Here is a 20,488-nt window from a genome sequence, read left to right as displayed (position 1 = left end):
ACCGGTCCCAGTGGGATAGTGGAAGATGTCAAAGAGGGATAAGTCCTTTGTGGGCTCACAAACTAATGGGAAAATGAACACACCAGGCACTCTTTCCTTCACAGTTTCTTTGTCTTTTTATAGTGTCCTTACGAGGAGTCTCCTGATTTGGCCTTATGGGGGATTTGCTACACCTGGGATCTAGGACCTGTATCTCTAGAATTACAGAAATGGTAACACTCTGGCTCCTTACCCTCCACTTGTTCTCCTTATCTTAAGCCCGTGTAGGATGTCTGATTATCTGTCTCACTGCTTGCTTTGTTAATGACTTTCCCTACTTGATTTGGACCCAATGGGCAACTGTCTCATTGATGTCTTCATTATCCATTTCGTGCTGTAGACACAGAGCCTGCAGCCTAAGCTTTAAGAAATATGGAATCTGAAACAAACGAACAAAAACTTGACTCTGAAATATGAAAAGAAACTGTAAAATAAAAATTGAAATGTTTGGCCATATCCAAAATATAACATGTCAGTGAGTCAAATGCCACTTTTATATGTAAATTACATGTTATTTCCCAAAGTACTGCATGCCTACAAAGGTCTTAAAATAGTCCTTACCTAGATTTCTTCAGCTTCTTGTCCTTCTCCATACCTACTGGCTCAGAATCTGCTTTCTCCTCTCCAGTATGCTGGGGTGAGTCACAAAAACTGTGCAGACTTGGGTTTGCTATATATTCTTGCTCTGAACTCCATCTCAACCCTCCCTGATGCCTGGTCATGCTTTGCTTCATCTCTTATTTATGCTCTATCATATTTCCCATGGTAGATGTTCCAAGCTTCTCTTGTTTAAGAAGTGCTTTATAATTTACATGTTTATTATCTTACTTAATCTTTTAACAACTCTCTGAGAAAAGTCTCAAGTTTGGTGGCCAGCCCACGGTAACACATCTCAGACTTGAACTCTGTCTCATGGCGCCACGTTTAAGATTCTAGCCCAACCACCTCTCTTACCCTTTCCTTTCCCAGCTTCTTAAGCATTGAATCCTTTATATACTCAGCAGGTAACTGCCTTTAATTGAGTAAGAAAAGCAACTCCCTCACTTTTTTTTAACATCTTTATTGGGATATAATTGCTTTACAATGGTGTGTTAGTTTCTGCTTTATAACAAAGTGAATCAGTTGTACATATACATATGTTCCCATATCTCTTCCCTCTTGCATCTCCCTCCCACCCTCCCTATCCCACCCCTCCAGGCAGTCACAAAGCACCTAGCTGATCTCCCTGTGCTAGGCGGTTGCTTCCCACTAGCTATCTACCTTACGTTCAGTAGCGTATATATGTCCATGCCTCTCTCGCTTTGTCACAGCTCACCCTTCCCCCTCCCCATATCCTCAAGTCCATCCTCCAGTAGGTCTGTGTCTTTATTCCTATCTTACCCCTGGGTTCTTCATGACATTTTTTTTCTTAAATTCCATGTATATGTGTTAGCATACGGTATTTGTCTTTCTCTTTCTGACTTACTTCACTCTGTATGACAGACTCTAGGTCTATCCACCTCATTACAAATAGCTCAATTTCGTTTCTTTTTATGGCTGAGTAATATTCCATTTCCCTCACTTTTTACTAAAAAAATCTATGATTCATCACACCTCCTTTCAGACCTCTCCTGACTGCTTTTCTTCTCTTCCAAGTTTAACCCCACAGGACTTTTGCTCTTGATTCCAACCTTTCCTGCCTTCTCAAAACCTTGCTATTCCTACATTTTCAGTCAGTCCTTTACTAGCGTGTTCTTCTACCAAATCCTCCCTTGACTAGGCTGCCTGTCAACTTACTGACCTTTGTGACTCTCACCACTACATTTCAGAAGAGTAATCTCACTTTCTGCTTTCATCATGGTCTTCTCATTATCACCATCGCCACCCATTTTTTTCCTCCCCCAAATAAACTAACTCCTCTTTCCTGTTGAGACTTCTCTTGTGGATCACAAGTGACCATGTCACTGGCCTTTTCTCACTACAGTCTCTTTAGTATTCACCATTGTTATGTACTTCTTCATCCTTAAAACTTGCTTTCCCCCTTGCCTTCTGAAATACTCTCCTGGCCTTCTTGTCTCCTGGACTGCTTCTCACGTTCTCCTTCCTCACTAGTTCCCCTTCCTCCACTTTACCTTTTCTTCTTATACAGATGATCCTCAGATTCACACTTTTCAGTACTGACCTCTCTCCTGAGCTTTGGTCACAGCCATCTGTTATAAACCTGTGCTCAAATGTGGCCCCATCACCTTAAGCCCTGCATAGCTTAAACTTCATTGAGCTTCTTTATTCACCAAACTGTGCTCTTTGAATTTTCCTATTTTATTCTCTCAAGGATATCATCCTTCTCCCTTCCCTCCAGCTTGAAACCTTATAGTGCTCTTGGCCTCCTTTCTCTTTTTCCATATCCAGGCAGATACCTTTTCCATCCCCACTGCCAATACCTTACTGTGTAGAATTTTCTGATGATAAGGACATTATCACCCTTACTTAAAGTATTAGACTAGTCTCTGAATTATTCCTACCCTCCATTTTTACTCAGTTGAATTTATACAGTTTTTCCAAATTAATTGTAAAAATATGATACAAATCAGTCTTCATTCTAAAAGCTTCAGTAGCTCCCAATCCCCATAGGATAAAATCTGGATTCCTTAATAGATCCATAAAACTTGCCTTTTAGTTTACCTAAACATTGCCAAGAACACTTCTTGGCCTTATCCAATTTTGTCTTCAGAATTCTTCCACCTTTATTATTTAAACACACCTTCTCTTTTTCTTTTTTTTAAATTAATTTTTATTGGAGTATAGTTGCTTTACAGTGTTGTGTTAGTTTCTACTGTACAGCAAAGTGAATCAGCTATACTTATACGTATGTCCCCTCTTTTTCGGCTTTCCCATTTAGGTCACCACAGAGCATCGAGTAGAGTTCCGTGTGCTATACAGTAGGTTCTCATTAGTTATCTATTTTATACATAGTATCATTAGTGTATATATGTCAATCCCAATCTCCCAATTCCTCCCACTTCTTTTTTTTAATTGACTTTTTCTTTTTTTTTTTATTGAAGTATAGTTGTTTTACAACGTTGTGTTAACTTCTGCTGTAGAGCAAAGTGATTCAGTTATACATGTATATACATTCTTTTCCATTATGGTTTATCACAGGATATTGAATATAGTTCCCTGTGTTATACAGTAGGACCTTGTTGTTTATCCATTCTATATATAATAGCTTACATCTGCTAACCTCAGCCTCCCACTCCATCCCTCCCCATCCCTCCCCAACCTATCCTCCCCCTTGGCAACCACAAGTCTGTTCTTTATGTCTGTGAGTCTGTTTGTGTTTCGTAGATAGGTTTCATTTGTGTCATATTTTAGATTACACATATAAGTGATATCATATGGTATTTGTCTTTCTCTCTCTGACTTACTTCACTTAGTATGATAATCTCTAGTTCCATCCGTGTTGCTGCCAATGGCATTATTTCATTCTTTTTTATGGCTGAGTAGTATTCCATTGTATTATATATATGTACTGCATCTTCTTTATCCATTCATCTGTCAGTGGACATTTAGGTTGTTTCCATGCTTGGTTATTGTGAATAGTGCAGCTGTGAACATAGGGGTGCGTGTATCTTTTTGCATTATAGTTTTGTCTGGATATATGCCCAGGAGTAGGATTACTGGATCATATGGTAATTCTATTTTTAGTTTTTTGAGGAACCTCCATTCTGTTTTTCTATAATGGCTGCACCAACTTACATTTCCACCAACAGTATAAGAGCATTCTCTTTTCTCCACACCCTCTTCACTATTTGTTATTTGTAGACTTTTTAACAGTGGCCATTCTGACCAGTGTGAGGTGGTACCTCATTGTAGTTTTGATTTGCATTTCTCTAATAATTAGCAGTGTTGAATATCTTTTCATGTGTCTATTGGCCATTTGTATTTCTTCTTTGGAGAAATGTTTATTTAGGTCTTCTGCCCATCTTTTGTTTGGGTTGTTTGGTTTTTTTTGTTGTTGAGTTGTATGAGCTGTTTGTATATTTTGGAAATTACAGAGATTTGGAAATCTCTTGTCTGTTGCATCATTTGCAAATATTTTCTCCCATTCCGTAGGTTGTCTTTTCATTTTGTTGATGGTTTTCCTTTGCTGTGCAGAAGCTTATAAGTTTGACTAGGTCTCATTTGTTTATTTTTGTTTTTATTTCTATTGCCTTGGGAGACTGACCTAAGAAAACGTTGGTATGATTTATGTCGGAGAATATTTTGCCTATGATCTCTTCTAGGAGTTTTAAGGTTTCATATCTTATTTTTAAGTCTTTAAGCCATTTTGAGTTTATTTTTGTATATGGTGTATGTTCTAACTTCATTGATTTTCATGCGGCTGTCCAACTTTCCCAACACCACTTGCTGAAGAGACTTTTTTCCATTGTGTATTCTTGCCTCCTTTGTTGAAGATTAATTGACTGTAGTTGTGTGGGTTTATTTCTGAGCTCTCTATTCTGTTCCATTGATCCATATGTCTGTTTTTGTGCCAGTACCATGCTGTTTTGATTATTGTAGCTTTGTAGTATGGTCTGAAGTCTGGGAGGGTTATGCCTCCAGCTTTGTTCTTTTTCCTTAGGATTGCTTTGGCAATTCTGGGTCTTTTGTGGTTCCACATAAATTTTAGGATTATTCTAGTTCTCTGAAAAATGTCATGGGTAATTTGATAGGGATTGCATTAAATCTGTAGACTGCTTTGGCTAGTATGGCCGTTTTAACAATATTAATTCTTCCCATCCAAGAGCATGGGATATCTTTCCATTTCTTTGAATCATCTTTCAGTTTCCTGTATTAGTATTTTATGGTTCTCAGCATATAAGTCTTTCACTTCCTTGGTCAGGTTTATTCCTAAGTATTTAATTTTTGTTTTTGGTGCCATTTTAAAAGGTATTGTTTTTTTACATTCCCTTTCTGATATTTCATTGTTAGTGTAAAGAAATGCAACCAATTTCTGAAACATACCCTTCCTTCTATGTTATGCTGTTTCACACTACTTCTGTGAAACTTTCCCTGTTATTTCAGAGCTCCAGATTTGACTCCAATAGCTCTTCTGCCTATACTTTTCACTGCTTCATTCTGGTATTAAACGTTTTTATTTATTATGCATGTATTGATATATGTATATATGTATGATATATATACACATACACACATACATTCTTTGTTTATTAAGATAAAAAACCCTTGGCAACCAATCCTTTGCCTACACAGTAGACATCTAATAGACTTATTAGTGATGAGGCAAATAAATGATCTCAAAGTAGAACAGGGCTTCCCTGGTGGTGCAGTGGTTGAGAATCTGCCTGCCAGTGCAGGGGACACGGGTTCGAGCCCTGGTCTGGGAAGATCCCACATGCCGCGGAGCAGCTGGGCCCGTGAGCCGCAATTACTGAGCCTGCGTGTCTGGAGCCTGTGCTCCACAGAGAACAAGAGAGGCAGCGATAGTGAGAGGCCTGCGCACGGCGATGAAGAATGGCCCCCACTTGCCACAACTAGAGAAAGCCCTTGCACAGAAACGAAGACCCAACACAGCCATAAATAAATTAATTTAAAAAAAAAAAAGTAGAACAAATGGGATGACCTGCAACTAAGAGTTCTGTGGATAATACAGACCATAAGTGATATGAGGTGAGATTCAGGGAGAGGATTATTTAAGGATTCTACTTTCCCAGCATTAGTTAGTGTTTTGTTCCATGCTCACATACTGCTTCATCTTTCTGGGGACCTCAGGCAGAAAATAGTTACAGGGAAGTGCAGAGTCATGGGATCAGAGGAACAGGACTGATGTAAGTGACCAGGTCCATCAAGGTGTCTAAGGAGTTTCAGCCCACTCCTGTAGCCCAAGAAAGACAAGAAGACTAGGGAGGGAAGATGACCCATCAGGAAACCAGGCAGGTCTGGATTAGACAGTATGCCTGATCATCACCACCAGCCATGGAGTGAATGTATAGAAAGTGAACCAGAGAGCCATGTCAGGCTTATCTTTCAACATTATAGCTGTTTCTGTCAACTCACCATCCTTCCTCCTTCCTTATTTCAGAGCAAGGACAGTCATTTCTCCTAAGATCTGTGTTCTGAAGCCCAGTCTCATCTGCCTCCTCCTTCTCCTCTCTCTTCATACTTTCTTTTTTTAATTAAATTTAATTTTCTAGCTTCATTGAGGTATATTTGACATATAATATTGTATACGTTTGTATCAAACTTATTCATTCAAACTTATCAAATCAAACTTGTTGATTTGATACATTTATGTATTACAGAATGATCACCAACATAGCCAACACCTGCATCATACCACATAATTACCATTTCCTTTTTGTGGTGAGAACATTTGAGATCCACTCTCTTAGCAACTTTCAAGTATACAACACACTATTGTTAACTGTAATCACCATGCTGTACATTAGATCCCCAGAACTTATTCCTCTTATAACTGGAAGTTTGTACATTTGATCACCATCTCCTATTTTCCCCTGCCACCTACCCCTAGTAACTACCATTCTAGTCTGTTTCTATGAGTTTGGCTTTTTCAGATTCCACATGTAATTGATATCATACTTTCTGGTGGCTTTTCTTTCAGCTCATACCCATGCTTCACTCTCTTCTTCTACCCTACAACCTGTCTTGAGCTCCTGATTTTGCTCTGCCTCTTAAAAAGAATAGTCTACACTTGTTTCTCTAACTCTTCTCCTCACATTTTACTCCTAAACAGAGTACAGCCTGGCTTTTCCTCTCACCATTGCCTGAAATTGCTGTTGCCAAAGTCTCTGATAACTTCCCACTTGCTGTATCCAGTGGATACTTTTCAGTTATTATCTATAGAATTTGCTATAGCTTTTGACATTGACAATTTCTTCTTGAAACTTTCCCCTGTTCGGTTGCTATAACACTCTTCTTGATCTTCTCTCCTCTTCCTGCCCCTCTAATCACTCATTTTCTTTCTCCCTGCGGTGTACTTCTTCCTCAATGTGGCTTTTAAACGTTATTTCCCAGGGCCCTTTAGCCCCCCTCCACCCTTTAAAAAGCAAAAAAAACCGTTTCATCCTCCCTTGGTTGTTGTGGGATTGGAGGTGAAAGCACCAGCCCACAGCAGGGAGCAGCTCCCTCCCTGCTCTTCCTGCTTTACTTCAAATTCTTATCATACTTTGTTTGGATTAGGAATGTGTCCCTATTTCCAATCCATTCGCTATAATCCTGTTAGAGATCTTTCTGAAACTACATTTTGATCATGATCTTCAGTGGCTATTCAGTACCTTCATTTGTTCATCAAATATCATTTAAGCACCTGGAATGTTTTCCCCAAATGCCTTCGTGGCTTGCTCTCCACTAGAATAATCAATTCTGTGAAGGGAGGGACTTTGGACTCTGTGCCAGGATTTATCATTGTGTAGAACAAGCAAAAATCCCTGCTGTCATGCAGATTATCTTCTAGTAGGGGCTTGACTCTACCTCTGCCAACCCAGCCAAGTTCATTTCTTGCACTGCCCCACCCTGACCTCAGCATGCACCCTGAGCTTCTGCCTCTTTTATGATTGTACAAGCTACTTGCTCTGCTTAGGACACCCTGCTCATTCTCCTTGCCTAGTTAATTCCTACCCATTGGTCAAAGCTCAGTTTTCAGACGTCAGCTTCTCTAGGAATCCTTCATTGATCAAGTCTTCATTACGTGCTGCTCTATGTGCTACCCTTGGTACTCTGTGATGACCTCTAGTAAGTCTTTAACATTCTGCATTTAAATTTTATACTTGCTTGTCTGTTTCTGCCCTCACTACACCCCACCCCTCCCACACTAAGAACAAGGAACAGTGTTTTATTTCTGCATTCCCAACATTGGGCACATGTCTCAAACATAGTATGGTTTAATAAATGTTCCATACGTGAATAAATGGCCTAGATTCATGTTTAATTTCTAAGAAACTGATTATAATGATAGGATAGATGACTGGAGAAATTTATTGTTTATTTCAGTAGGTCATTTTTGCTTTCTGATTTTTTTTTCCAAGAGCCTGAGTCTTTAGTGCCATCTAGTGGAAGTAGCTGCAATAAAAAGCTATGCTACTGGTAAAGCTTGGACAGTGCACGCTGTTCTATCTTGTTTATTTTGAACAGAGCCATAGAAGGTAGAACTTGGTCTCATTGCATTATTGGCGCTTTGATTTACATCTAGAAATTCACTTTACCCTGAGATGACTCTAATTGTGAGATCTAGCAAGTATAAATACTCCCTTATAATGGATATTTTCTGATAAATGGGAAACTCCTCAACTTTGAGGTGTACAATGCAATGGCTAGAATGATCTGAGCTTTGAGGCTCTCCTTGTGTAACTGCTTTTAGGTCAGACTGGAAGTAAACAAGAACTAAGTTCCATTATTACTTAACTACCTACCTTTTCAGAAAAAAAATTTTTCGCTGTCTTATCCAAGATCTTCTGGCTCTTCTCACTTGACTCCTAATCATCTGACCAAATTCTCTGCCATGACCCCAGACATTCTATAGTTGTTGTAGTCAGGAAGCTGCACCCAATCTTAATTGGTTTGGCATAAATATTAACTATTCTTAGACTATTTATACATTATTGCACACTCTATTCATATCTTTGTGTAAATTCCTTTGCTATATTTATTATGTACTAAAATTCACTAACCTTTTAAAACGCATCTGATACATTATATTAAATCAATGTGGATAAATACTTTGTGATCATATCTCATAAATTTATCTTCTATATAAAATATACATGATTAAATTAAATCAGTAATAATATAAAGAAAATGGCATATTTGGAGATTGGTGATGATTCTCGTGATTCAAATTAGAGCAGCAGTTGTGGAGTGCTCATTCTGTTATATTAGAGAATGGATCATAAAAGTCATGCTTTGCACTCTTTATAATGTTGCATTATAATTTAACATATGCTATTTTTTTTCCTTTTAGGATTCTTTTGTGATTTATATTTAATGAACGTGTCAACTTCCAAGATTAATCATGAAAATTTTGATTTGGAAGAGACCCTTTGTTTGGAATATGTTTGCCCCAGATATCTTCATGGCTTATTCTCTACCAAAATGGTAAGTCTTTGAGGGCAAGGACTATTGTCTATTAAATTCTATGTCTATCCACAGTATCTAGATGCATGCCTGTCCCATAGTTGGAGCCCAATAATTATTTATTGAATGGATGTATGAGAAAATTGAGGCATGGCTAGGTAAAGACATTGGTTTAAGGTCACACAAGACGTTAGTGGTAGAACTGGGCAAGAATCCATGTTTTCTGACTCTATTCTGTTGAGTGATTCAATACAACACCTCGTCTCTAATCGGTGCTGCTTTTAAACCAGGCCCCTGGGTCCCCTGCCCTGGGTCCTTTGCTTTGAAAGGACCCACTGTGGCCCTTCTCCAGTTACATCCCTTCCCAGGGGCCAAGATATTCTAAGAGTACGTCTCCCCACTACTCTCCACTCCGCCCCACCGCCCATTGACACACACACATTCCAGAAGATACTCTAGCTACCAGGGATTCTTGAAATTCCCTGACAGATAGCTGGAAGCCCACTTCCAGGGCCTGTGCTGGCTCTTCTTCGGTTATAGACAGGATAAGTGTGCCCACACCTAGGCCTCAGGAGTGGTAACGGCCAGCTGTTGTGGGTGGTGGAGCTTGATCAAGTTTGTTGGGATAGCCACACAAATGTGTGTAAGGCTCCTCTGTTGGGTGGAAGGAGAAGAACAGATCATGGGGCTGTTTGCGTCTGTTTCTCCTCTTGCTCATGGTCCCTCAAATGTTAGGGGCAGGCCTACCTCCATAATAAATCTGGTTCTCCCCACATATTAAATGTCATTTAAACCAGCACTAAGTGAATACCTGTATTGTGCCAGACGCTGCACTAGGCATTTTCAAATGTATTTTCTCTTTTATGTGTTGCCCTTAGGAAGACTCAGAAGTGACTTGCCTAAGGACCCACAGCTGACTAGGTGCAGAGCTAAATGCATAGCAGTATCTTCAGGAAGAGTTCAATGCTCTATACTTAACAAGACACACACATGCATGTGTATATAATGTGATTATATATATAATTATATATTTTACATATATATTATATAAAAATATATATGTATCATATATGCACGTGTATGTACTTGTCTGGGGGTGTATGTGTGTTGCATACATACATATGTGCATTGTATGTATATAGACTTTTTTTCATTGATAAAATAATGTTTGATAAAAACAGGTGAACAATTAAGAAAGTGTAAGTAAATAGTAAATCTCCCATGCCATGCCTTGAGTCAGAGATGACCAATTAACTTTTCTGTTGTTGCTGTTGTTAAAGATACTCATATATTTTAAAACTTACCACCAACAATTTTTGAACTTTTTTTATCTGGGCAACTTTAGATATAAGCTGTGTACAAGTGGAGAGAAAAGTATAACACAGCCCCAAGTAACCATCATTCAACTTCATCAGTTAATGGCATTCTGTCATTCTTACATATTTCTCCAAATTTTATTATCATTTTTCTTTGTTGGAGTATTTTAAATCAAATCCCAGGTAATCATGTCATTTTATTAAATTAAGATACTTATTTGAAAAGATTCAGATATAAAGATGGAAAATTTTTGACTTTTCATGTAGACTTTTTAGTTTTAAAAATGCCATATACAGTTAAATACCAATTTTATATATTTTTAAATTTCTTCCTTTATTTCAAAGAGGACTCAGATGGGAGTTAGACATTTAATAATGATTTTTGTAAGTATAAATAAAGCTTACATGCTATGTGTGCATTCTGCTTTATGTCATGCTCTTTTTTCTTTGCAGGATTCTGTGGGACTGCCCTTTTATTTTGTTATAATTGGTCCACTTTCTGGTTTTTTCCTTTCCCTTCATTTGGAAGCGCTGTTAGAAATGGTAAGCAAATAAATGCTTTTTTTTCCTCATTTCTGTGAGTGATAGAACTTGAAAATGATGAATATGAAAAGGCAGACTGATTTAACATAGTGCCTTTTCTAATTCAAATGACAGCTAACTCTTCTGAGCTAAAGTGCACCGCATCTTGGCAATAGCATGTAGAGCATGAGTAGATTATAATGTTTCATGGCATACAGAGAGGTCTGTACATTAGTTCCAGGAATGTTGCTAGGAAATATAAATAAATAATGTTTCTAGTTGCAAGGAAATACAAATAATCCCCACTGAGGCAAAGCCTAGTTATTTATTTCCATAATGAAAAAAACTACTTTTTTTTACGTACCTATTTTCTAGGTAGCATTTAAATCTGCTGTGCATTTTAATAAATTCTACATTTTCTTGCACAGTGTACAGGACTTGAAAGTTTTTCTCCCATTATTAATGAGGAGTACACCTAATATTAATGAGGTATTTTCAGGAAACTCTGGTGTGATAAATTCCTTCTATTCGTCAGTGTTCCGTGCCTCTCTTTTAGACAGAGTCCCATAAGAGAAAGTCTTTGGAGTGATACTGTCTGGAGGGCTGGACTGGGGAGGGGACTCTCTGGCAAGATGCTCCTGAATATCTATGTGAGAGGAGCTGAGAGCCAGCAATCTGGGTGGAAAGAAGATTCAAAGGGTTGTTTGGAAGCTGCAGTTGCAGAGCAGAACACTTTTTCTTTATATATGTATCCAGTGTGGCTTGGTGCTGCCACTGCTTTAGACTTAACGCTATCCAGTATGGGAGCCACTCACTATAAGTGGCTTTTGAGCACTTGAAATGTTGTTAGTATGAATTAGAAATGGTGTATGTGTAAAATACGTGCTGGTTTTCAAAGATTTATTATGAAAAAAATGTAAAATATCTCATTTAATAATATTTTATCTTGATTGCACATTAAAATGTTATATAATATATATTTTAAATATAGACTATTTTTTAGAGTAGTTTTAGATTCACAGAAAAATTGAGCAAAAAATGTGGAGAGTTCTGTATGTCCCCCCCACCGCCAGCCTTCCTCCCCATCAACACTGTGCACTAGGGAGTTACACTTGTTATAACTGATTAGTTATAATCGATACAAATTATCACCCAAAGTCCATATTTACATTAGGGTTTACTCTTGGTGTTGTACATTCTATAGGTTTTGACAAATGTATAATGCCATGTATCCACTATTATAGTATCGTACAGAATAGTTTCACTGTGCTTCACTTGTTTATCTCTTCTCCCCAAACCACTGACAACTTTTGTCTATAGTCTTGCCCTTTCCAGAAAGTCATACAGTGAATAGCCTTTTCAGATTGGCTTCTTTCACTTAATAATATTCATTTAAGATTCTTCCATGTCTTCATGGCTTGATAGCTCGTTTCTTTTTAGCACCGAATACCATTCCAGTGTATGAAATGTACTATAGTTCATTTATCTAAAAGTGATAATATTTTAATTAAAATCCATTAAATAAAATCTTTTATTAAATTTATTTTCACTTGTTTCTTTTTCACTTTATAAATCTGCCTTCTAAAATAAAATTACATAGACTGCTCACATTAAATTTCTACTGGACAGCACTGCTCTAGACTGTGGTAAAACAGTGTTACTGGTAGAGTTTTTCTTCAATACAACATTCTCATTCAAACACCTAAGTTTCTCTGCCTCCTACGAAGAGCATTCTCCTTCTCCAGCACTTGCCTTGATTAGGTCCTTCTGTTGCCCCCAAACTACTTGGGATTGCAATGCTCCTCCCCTAACCCCTCCCAACAGGGACTTATGTTATTTAATTCATTTTGTCAGGACCAGATGATAATTGACTTATTAGGTCTTTTACCACCATACTAGGTTCTCTGGAGCATATAAATACGGGGTCTATGGCCAAGTGGCTTACAATAAAAAAACATTTTCTTAGAAGAACTGAAATAAAACATTAGGAGTTAACAACTTTTTTGTTAGAAATCTTAGGGTTTATCTTACTGTAATTTATATAAGTGATTCATATGATAATATTGTTTCTAAAAACTAATTGAAATAGGAGTTTATAATCTGATTTATTCCTCTTTTGTGTTCTCAGTGGTAGTGACATTGCCTGTAAGTGGGCGGTTTTTTCATTCTTGGGGTATAAAAAAACTTACTCTTTAATGTATAAAGAGAGAGAGAGAGAAAGAGGGACCAGATATATAGTATATCTGTATATTAAAATTTCCTGAGGGAGGCAATTAGAAAATAAATGTCTGAAAATGTTCCTTAGGGGGTTGGTCACAAAAAACAGTTTGAGACACACTGGTTTACTGGACTAGGTATTCCTAGAGTATGCATAACAGAATGTTTTTATAACCAATTAATCTCCAAAGTTTCCAAAGAGTGGAGAGGAGGAAAAAATAGAGGAAAGATAACTGAAAGATGTACATTTATAGGTTGGGGGAAAAGGAGCATCTCAAGAATGTTAGAATTCTCTACCACTAATTGATTATTAACATTTTGCCAAATTAATTAGTTCATTCATTCATTCTCTCTTCCCCTACCCCAACCCATATTATCTAGGTGAACAGAATATAGACACTCATTGCACTACATTGCACTATTTTCTCAAGTGTTTTCTAGGTGTGAACATTTTTGAAATAAAAGTTGGGGTTAAATGCTATCATCTCCACATCCTATCTCTGTCACTCCTGTACCCTAATTCTACATTGGGGCCCTGTTGAATCACAGTTTCTTGGTAACATGTTTTCTCTCACCTTTGGTCTTTTGCATGCATTGCTCCCTCTGCTTGGAGATATCATCTGGCCTCCCCATCTTCCTTCACACACAGCCTTTCCCTGGATAACTCCCAGAAGTCTTCTAAGGTTTAACTTCCTCCAGGAAGCCCTCCCTGACTACTCAGCACCACTCAAGCCTAGGTTAAGAGTCCTGCATTTATTCCCTTTGTTGTGATTGTCCTTATTATTGCCCTTGCCATGTATTATTATACCTGTGCATTAAACTTAATCTGTCTTCATTGCACTGTGAGTTCCTTAAAGGCAAGGATTATGACTTATTTTATTCATCTTTTTGTCCTCTGTGGTTATTATGGGGACTCACACAATATTTATTAAATAAAGCAACAGTTAATTTTTCTGTGAGATGCATACTTGTTTTATATAATTCCATTTAAAAGGAAAAAAAACAAGAAATAAAATCTTGATGTTTTATTTATCTTGTAAAGCTTTACTGCTGATAACAGTATAATTTCAGGTTAGATTTTTATAAATATTAAATGTAGCTCCCAGATCCCCATTATTACCCCTGTAAAACTCTTGGTGAAATGTCCCTGACAATCCCAGGAGAAATTGGTTTGTTATTTCTCTCAGCTTCAACAGAACTGTCTTTCTGCCTCTGTATTATAGCATTCTGGGGGTGGGGTGGGGTGGGGAGATACCAAGATAGGAAGTTTGGAGTTTGGTGAGAGACTTATGAATGATATTAAGCATTTTTCCTGACATTTGTATCATTTTTTATAGTTTACAGTACACTTACTCCTCACAAAAGCCCTGTGAAGTAGACATTATTAACTCCTTTTTAAGGATGCTGCTAATAAAAGCCAGAATGTGTTATGAAGGTAAGAGAGTCTCTTTTTTTATTTTCTTGACTTTAGGCATTTCCCCCAAATCTGGGGTCCACTAATTTTAGATCTACAGCACCTTACCAAATTCTGCACTTCTCTTTTGTATAATATTGTGTAGGTACAACCCAAGCTGCAACTTCACTCTTCAGCAGCAGGAACTACTCTCTAATGTATGATGTACTCCAGATTGAAAATTCCTCAAGTGAAATGCTTGAGATTAAGTAAGGTCAGTTGTTTTTCTAACTTATCAAATCTTTTGGTATATAATTCTATGTATTTACCCAAGATGAAGGCTATGATTGCAGCTGTGTGTGCAGTGGACAGAGGCTGGAAAGGGCATGCACAGACATAGGAATCATTATTAGGGTGGTGGATTTAGGAGTAATTTTTTCTCTATAAGTTAAAAATTGTATATAATATTTAGAGTAGGTACGTACCCAAGTTATTTTGCACATTAAGGGAAGCTAATAGCCACCCATTTTGAATCTTATTAGATTCTTAGCTAATTTAACTCACTCGTTGAGCAGCCATTTTCCCTCTGTCTGTCCATCTCCCATTAAGAAATCTCCCTCCCTCTCCTCTCAATAACATGCATAGTACTCTGCCAGAATCATTGGATCAAACCACAGCATCATGCCACATTGACCCGGAAAGACTTGTTCCTCTATTTCTTAACTCTGTCGTTCCTCTGTTGCAAATCAGGCCTAATGAATTCTTGCTTTTCTCCTCCTGAAGCAAATTACTTTGTTCACAAGAAGTCAGTCTTAAATTCTACCATGCCTCAAAGGGGTGGTTCAAAAATCAAAAATTAAAATGAAACTGGAGGCAAGAGGATTAGTTTAGAGGCTGGGCAGTTGTTCACGTAAGAGAAGATGCTGAATTAGGCATGAACAATAAGGATGAAGAGGAGTAGATGGATTATAGAGGCATTTGGGGAGTGTAATTGACAAGAATTGATGACCAATTAATAAGGATGTGTTAGGGATCAGAGACGACTCTGAGACCTCTAGCTTGGATGACTTAAGTAGATACTGCAACTCACAAAAATGAGTTTGTTTTGGATATGTTTAGAATGAAATAACTTCAGATGGAGGTACTCAGTCAGTAGTTGGAACATGTCTGTATCAAGAGAAGGTGATGAAAACTGGAGATAAAAATTTGAGAATTATCAGATTTTTTTGGTAACTACCAAAAATGTATGTGATCTTTCAGTTAAAATGACCCTCTTCCTTTGGTGTAAATTACATCTGCTCCATAATATATGTTTGAGACATCTTTACTATTTTCATACTGTTAATGGTAGGATTCTGGACCATCATTTGCCCAGAGAGCAATTGAGTATCTGAAGCAGAGAGGAAAGTCAAAGGGAAGGAATTGATCATTTAGTGAACTCAGAAGCTATCTGTGCTCTGGGAATAAGAGACTGTGGGTGGTCTTCAAATGACAAGAGAACTTAGAGATCCACTTTCATGGCCCTTTCTGGCAGTCTAACTCCAGAGGGGTTTTTTTTGTTTGTTTGTTTTGTTTTTGTTTTTAAATCACAGCTTGGGTCCTAATACAAACCTGAGCAGAGTCCTGTAGGCCTCTTCTTTCCACCCCTGGCAGGGAGCTGGCTCAGTGTGGCCACACCCGTGTGAAAGCTCTTAAACAAAGTTGGTCACCCTTTGTGCTGCCATTTCAACTGACCAATAGTCCAATGACATTTATACGTACTGAGGATTGCCTGACCCTCCCAACAATGGCTGATAGATAGGTAATGTGATTATTCTTTTTCCTTGACTGAGCAGGCTGTACCTCTGGAGGGCCCTGGAAGCCCTTGACAGGAGAATGACCTAGTATAAGCTTCTGAGCTTTGGAGGATACCCTTTCTAACAAAGCCATTTCCTCAAGGGTCTTCCATAGCATCATAGTTGCCTGCTCTTTCTTTTCCTACAAATATATAGAGCATTAGTGTGCAGAAGTGTCACTCTGTACTGTAATGGGAGTTGGGTGACTACTCTCTACTTGAATGCTTGGCCCTGATGAGTCCAGTGCAGCTATGCCCAGCCTAAGCATTCTACTCTAACAACAGCTCAGAGGATTGCTCTGCTCCTTCAAATCTGCTTGGAAGTTTGTTCCCCAAATAAGCCCTCTTTTTTTCTTAATTCAAAAAATTAAAAAAAAATTTAATACAATTTTTAAAGGTTACTTTGCATTTACAGTTATTGCAAAATATTGGCTACGTTCCTTATGTACAATACATCCTTGAGCCTATCTTATACCCAGTTGTTTGTACCTCCCACTTCCCCACCCCTATATTGCCCCTCCCCCCTCCCCACTGGTACCCACTAGTTTGTTCTCTATATCTGTAAGTCTGCTGCTTTTTATGATATATTCACTAGTTTGTTGTATTTTTTAGACTCCATATATAAGTGATAGTATTTGTCTTTCTCCAACTTATTTCACTTAGCATAATGTCCTCTAAGTCCATCCATGTTGCTGCAAATGGCAAAATTTTATTCTTTTTTATGACTGAGTAGCATTCTATTGTATATATATACACCACATCTTCTTTATCCAGTCATCCATTGATGGACACTTAGGTTACTTCCATATCTTGGCAATTATAAATAATGCTGCTGTGAACATTGGGGTGCATGTATCTTTTCAAATTAGTGTTTTTGTTTTTTTTGGGTACATAGCCAGGAGTGGAATTGCCGGATCATATGGTAGTTCTATTTTTAGTTTTTTTCAGAAACCTCCATACTGTTTTCCACAGTGGCTGCACCAATTTACCTTCCCACCAACAGTGTACACGGGTTGCCTTTTCTCCACATCTTCTCCAACGTTTGTTATTTGTGTTCTTTTTGTTGATAGCCACTCTGACAGGTGTGAGGTGATATCACATTGTGGTTTTGACTTGCATTTCCCTGATGATTAGCGATGTTGAGCATCTTTTCATGTGCTTGTTGGTCGTCTGCATTTCCTTTTTGGAAGAATGTCTATTTAGTTCTTCTGACCATTTTTTCAATTGAAATATAGTTGATTTACAATGTTTTGTTAGTTTCTGCTGTACAGAAAAGTGATTCAGTTATACATATATATACATATTCTTTTTCATATTCTTTTCCCTGATGGTTTATTACAGGATATTGAATATAGTACCTTGTGCTATACAGTAAGACCTTGTTGTTTATCTATTTTATATATAGCAGTTCGTATCTGCTAATCCCAAACTCCTAATTTATCCCTCTCCCCCCATCTCCCTTTCCCCTTTGGTAACCATAAGTTTGTTTTCTATGTCTGTGAGTCTGCTATTGTTTCGTAAATAAGTTCATTTGTGTCATGTTTTAGATTCCATGTATGAGTGATATCATATGGTATTTGTCTTTCTCTTTCTGACTTACTTCACTTAGTATGATAATCTCTAGGTCCATCCATGTTGCTGCAAATTCTTCTGCGCATTTTTTAATTGGGTTTGTGTTTTGATGTTGAGTCGTATGAGCTGTTTATATATGTTTAATATTAATCCCTTACTGGTCATATCATTTGCAAATATTTTCTCCCATTCAGTAGGTTGGCTTCATTTTGTTGATGGTTTCCTTTGATGTGCAAAAAGTTCCCTGGTGGCGCAGTGGTTGAGAGTCCGCCTGCCAATGCAGGGGACACAGGTTCGTGCCCCGGTCCGGGAAGATCCCACATGCCGCGGAGTGGCTGGGCCAGTGGGCCACGGCAGCTGAACCTGTGCGTCCGGAGCCTGTGCTCTGCAACGGGAGAGGCCACAACAGTGAGAGGCCTGTGTACCACAAAAAAAGAAAAAAAAGCTTTTTAGTTTAATTAGGTTCCATTTGTTTATTTTTGCTTTTGTTTCCTTTACATTAGGAAATGGATCCAAAAAGATATTGCTGTGATTTATGTCAAAGAGTGTTCTGCCTCTGTTTCCCTCTAGGAGCTTTATAATATTTGGTAGTACATTTAGGTCTTTAATCCATTTTGAGCTTATTTTTGTGTGTGGTGTCAAATAAGCCCTCTTATATTTACATTCTGTAGCGCTAGAGTTGGTGTCCCTTTTGCATGACTTTGACCAACACACAGATGTTTCACTCTACAAGGACTGCGAAAAGGATTTTAGTGAGAAGGATAGAAAAAAGAAAAAAGCTGTTTTCTATCCTCAGAGCCCCAGGACAGAAAAGATTGTAGTCTACATCTAGCCCAAAGACAGCCTTAGTTCTCAGCAATTTAGTTTAGTCACATGGAGCCAAACTGCCCTGTCACTCAATTCTACTTGTTTGAAGATTGGACCCACACTGGTTTTATTTTTCATCTTTTCATGCTCTGTGGTCTTTTGTGACATTTAAAATAGTAACCTGTGGTTTGCGGAGGCCATTAGCCAATTCAGTTCCCTTAACAGCATCCACCTGCTGAGCCATTGTGCTCTAGTCTTCAAGTGTCCTCTGACCTGGTTTGAAGCAGTAGCTCTTTGGACAAGGCTTTCTCTTGTGTCCCAACTGTTCAAATATTAAACATCTATTCTTGGTCAAATAGGGAGAAAAAAGCTAAGTTGGTCACATCTTTCCTATTACGGTTGCCTTGATATTCAGTTGTCCTTCCCAACCCATATTTAATACTTAATAATAGCTAATTTTATTAGTTGCTTCTTCTGTGCCAGTGTTACGGACTGAACTGTGTTCCTCCACATTCATATGTTGAAGTCCTACCCCCAGTACCTCCGAATGTGACTGTATTTGGAGATAGGGCCTTTAAAGAGGTGATTAAGGTTAAATGGAGTAATATGGGTGGACCTTAATCTGATATTACAGGTGTCCTTATAAGAAGAGGAACAGACGCCAAGGATGCATGTACACAGAGAAGAGACCATGTAAGGATACATTGAAAAGGTGGCCATCTGCAGGCCAAGAAAAGAGGCCTTAGGAGGAACCAAACCTGCTGACACTTTGATCTTGGATTTCTAGCACCTAGAACTATGAGAAAATAAATTTCTGTTGTCTGAGCCACCCACTGCCATCTCCAGGGAATAGCTGGGTGAATATATTTGCAAGTAACTATTCTTTTTCCTTTCCTATATATACTGGTTAAAATTGTAGGTCTCACAGGTTATCAAAAGTTCAGAAACAGATATAAGTATACATATAAGAACATGCAATATAGTAAAATACTTAAAAAGTCAGTAGGGGTAAGGATGAGTTAATTAAGAAATAGTATTGGAGAATCACTTGAAAAAACAACATTTAACTCCCTTACCTCACAGATTATACAAAAAATTAACTTCAGATGGAATAAAGATTTAAATGTTGAAAAAGAAACATGGAAATACTAAAATATAAAGATTAACATTTTAATGTAATCCAGGGTACAGAAGCCATGTTTAAACATATGTAAACATAAGTACTAAAAGAAGAAACTTTTAAAAATGGAAAAAATTGATAGATTTGATTGCATAAAAAGTGTGGTTGGTCCTGGCAGAGTGGACAGGACCATTTGTGGTCCAGTGCTCAACATTTGTGAATTCAAGGAAGAACTTATAATAATTAAACATGTTCTTTCCAGGTATATTTGAGGGCAAACAACATGGAACATATAAACTGGTCTCAAGAGACATTTTGGATCATCTGGTAAAGACAATTATAGCAGATTACAACCATCTTCTGAAGTCTTGGAGACAGTCCCCAAGGAACTTTTGGGAACACATGAAGGTGACGTTAGAGTGAGTTAGGAGGAGGCTTACAATTTCACTGCCAGCCCCTTTGTGAGTTAGGGAAGGGCTTTGGTGGAAATGCCCAAGTGTAATTTAGGAATCATTGCAGTCTCCTCCAGGGAGAAGGGCCGTCTTCCTTACAGATGGCTTCAGATCTTCATGAGCAATGAAGCTGAAAGCTCCCAATGA

The 20,488-nt window shown here is 37.9% G+C and overlaps 1 long non-coding RNA gene across 9 annotated transcripts in view; it reads left to right on the top strand.

Moving 5' to 3' along the window:
• LOC132514472 (uncharacterized) overlaps positions 1-20,488 on the top strand; it is a 36,376-nt gene that overhangs the window by 627 nt on the left and 15,261 nt on the right. For 6 of the 9 annotated variants that reach the window (XR_009538809.1, XR_009538808.1, XR_009538812.1 and 3 more), the window contains exons 2-7: positions 124-212; positions 8,996-9,129; positions 10,878-10,967; positions 14,501-14,598; positions 14,723-14,830; positions 19,404-20,308. This is a non-coding gene — a long non-coding RNA (uncharacterized LOC132514472). The remainder of the gene's footprint in view (positions 1-123; positions 213-8,995; positions 9,130-10,877; positions 10,968-14,500; positions 14,599-14,722; positions 14,831-19,403; positions 20,309-20,488) is intronic. The other 3 variants (XR_009538813.1, XR_009538806.1, XR_009538807.1) reach the window with 3 other exon arrangements.

This window comes from Lagenorhynchus albirostris, chromosome 2 (assembly GCF_949774975.1).
Source record: "Lagenorhynchus albirostris chromosome 2, mLagAlb1.1, whole genome shotgun sequence".
NCBI lineage: Eukaryota > Metazoa > Chordata > Mammalia > Artiodactyla > Delphinidae > Lagenorhynchus > Lagenorhynchus albirostris.
The sequence above is the reverse complement of the archived record's forward strand: the minus strand, read 5'-3'. Positions and strand labels throughout refer to the sequence as shown.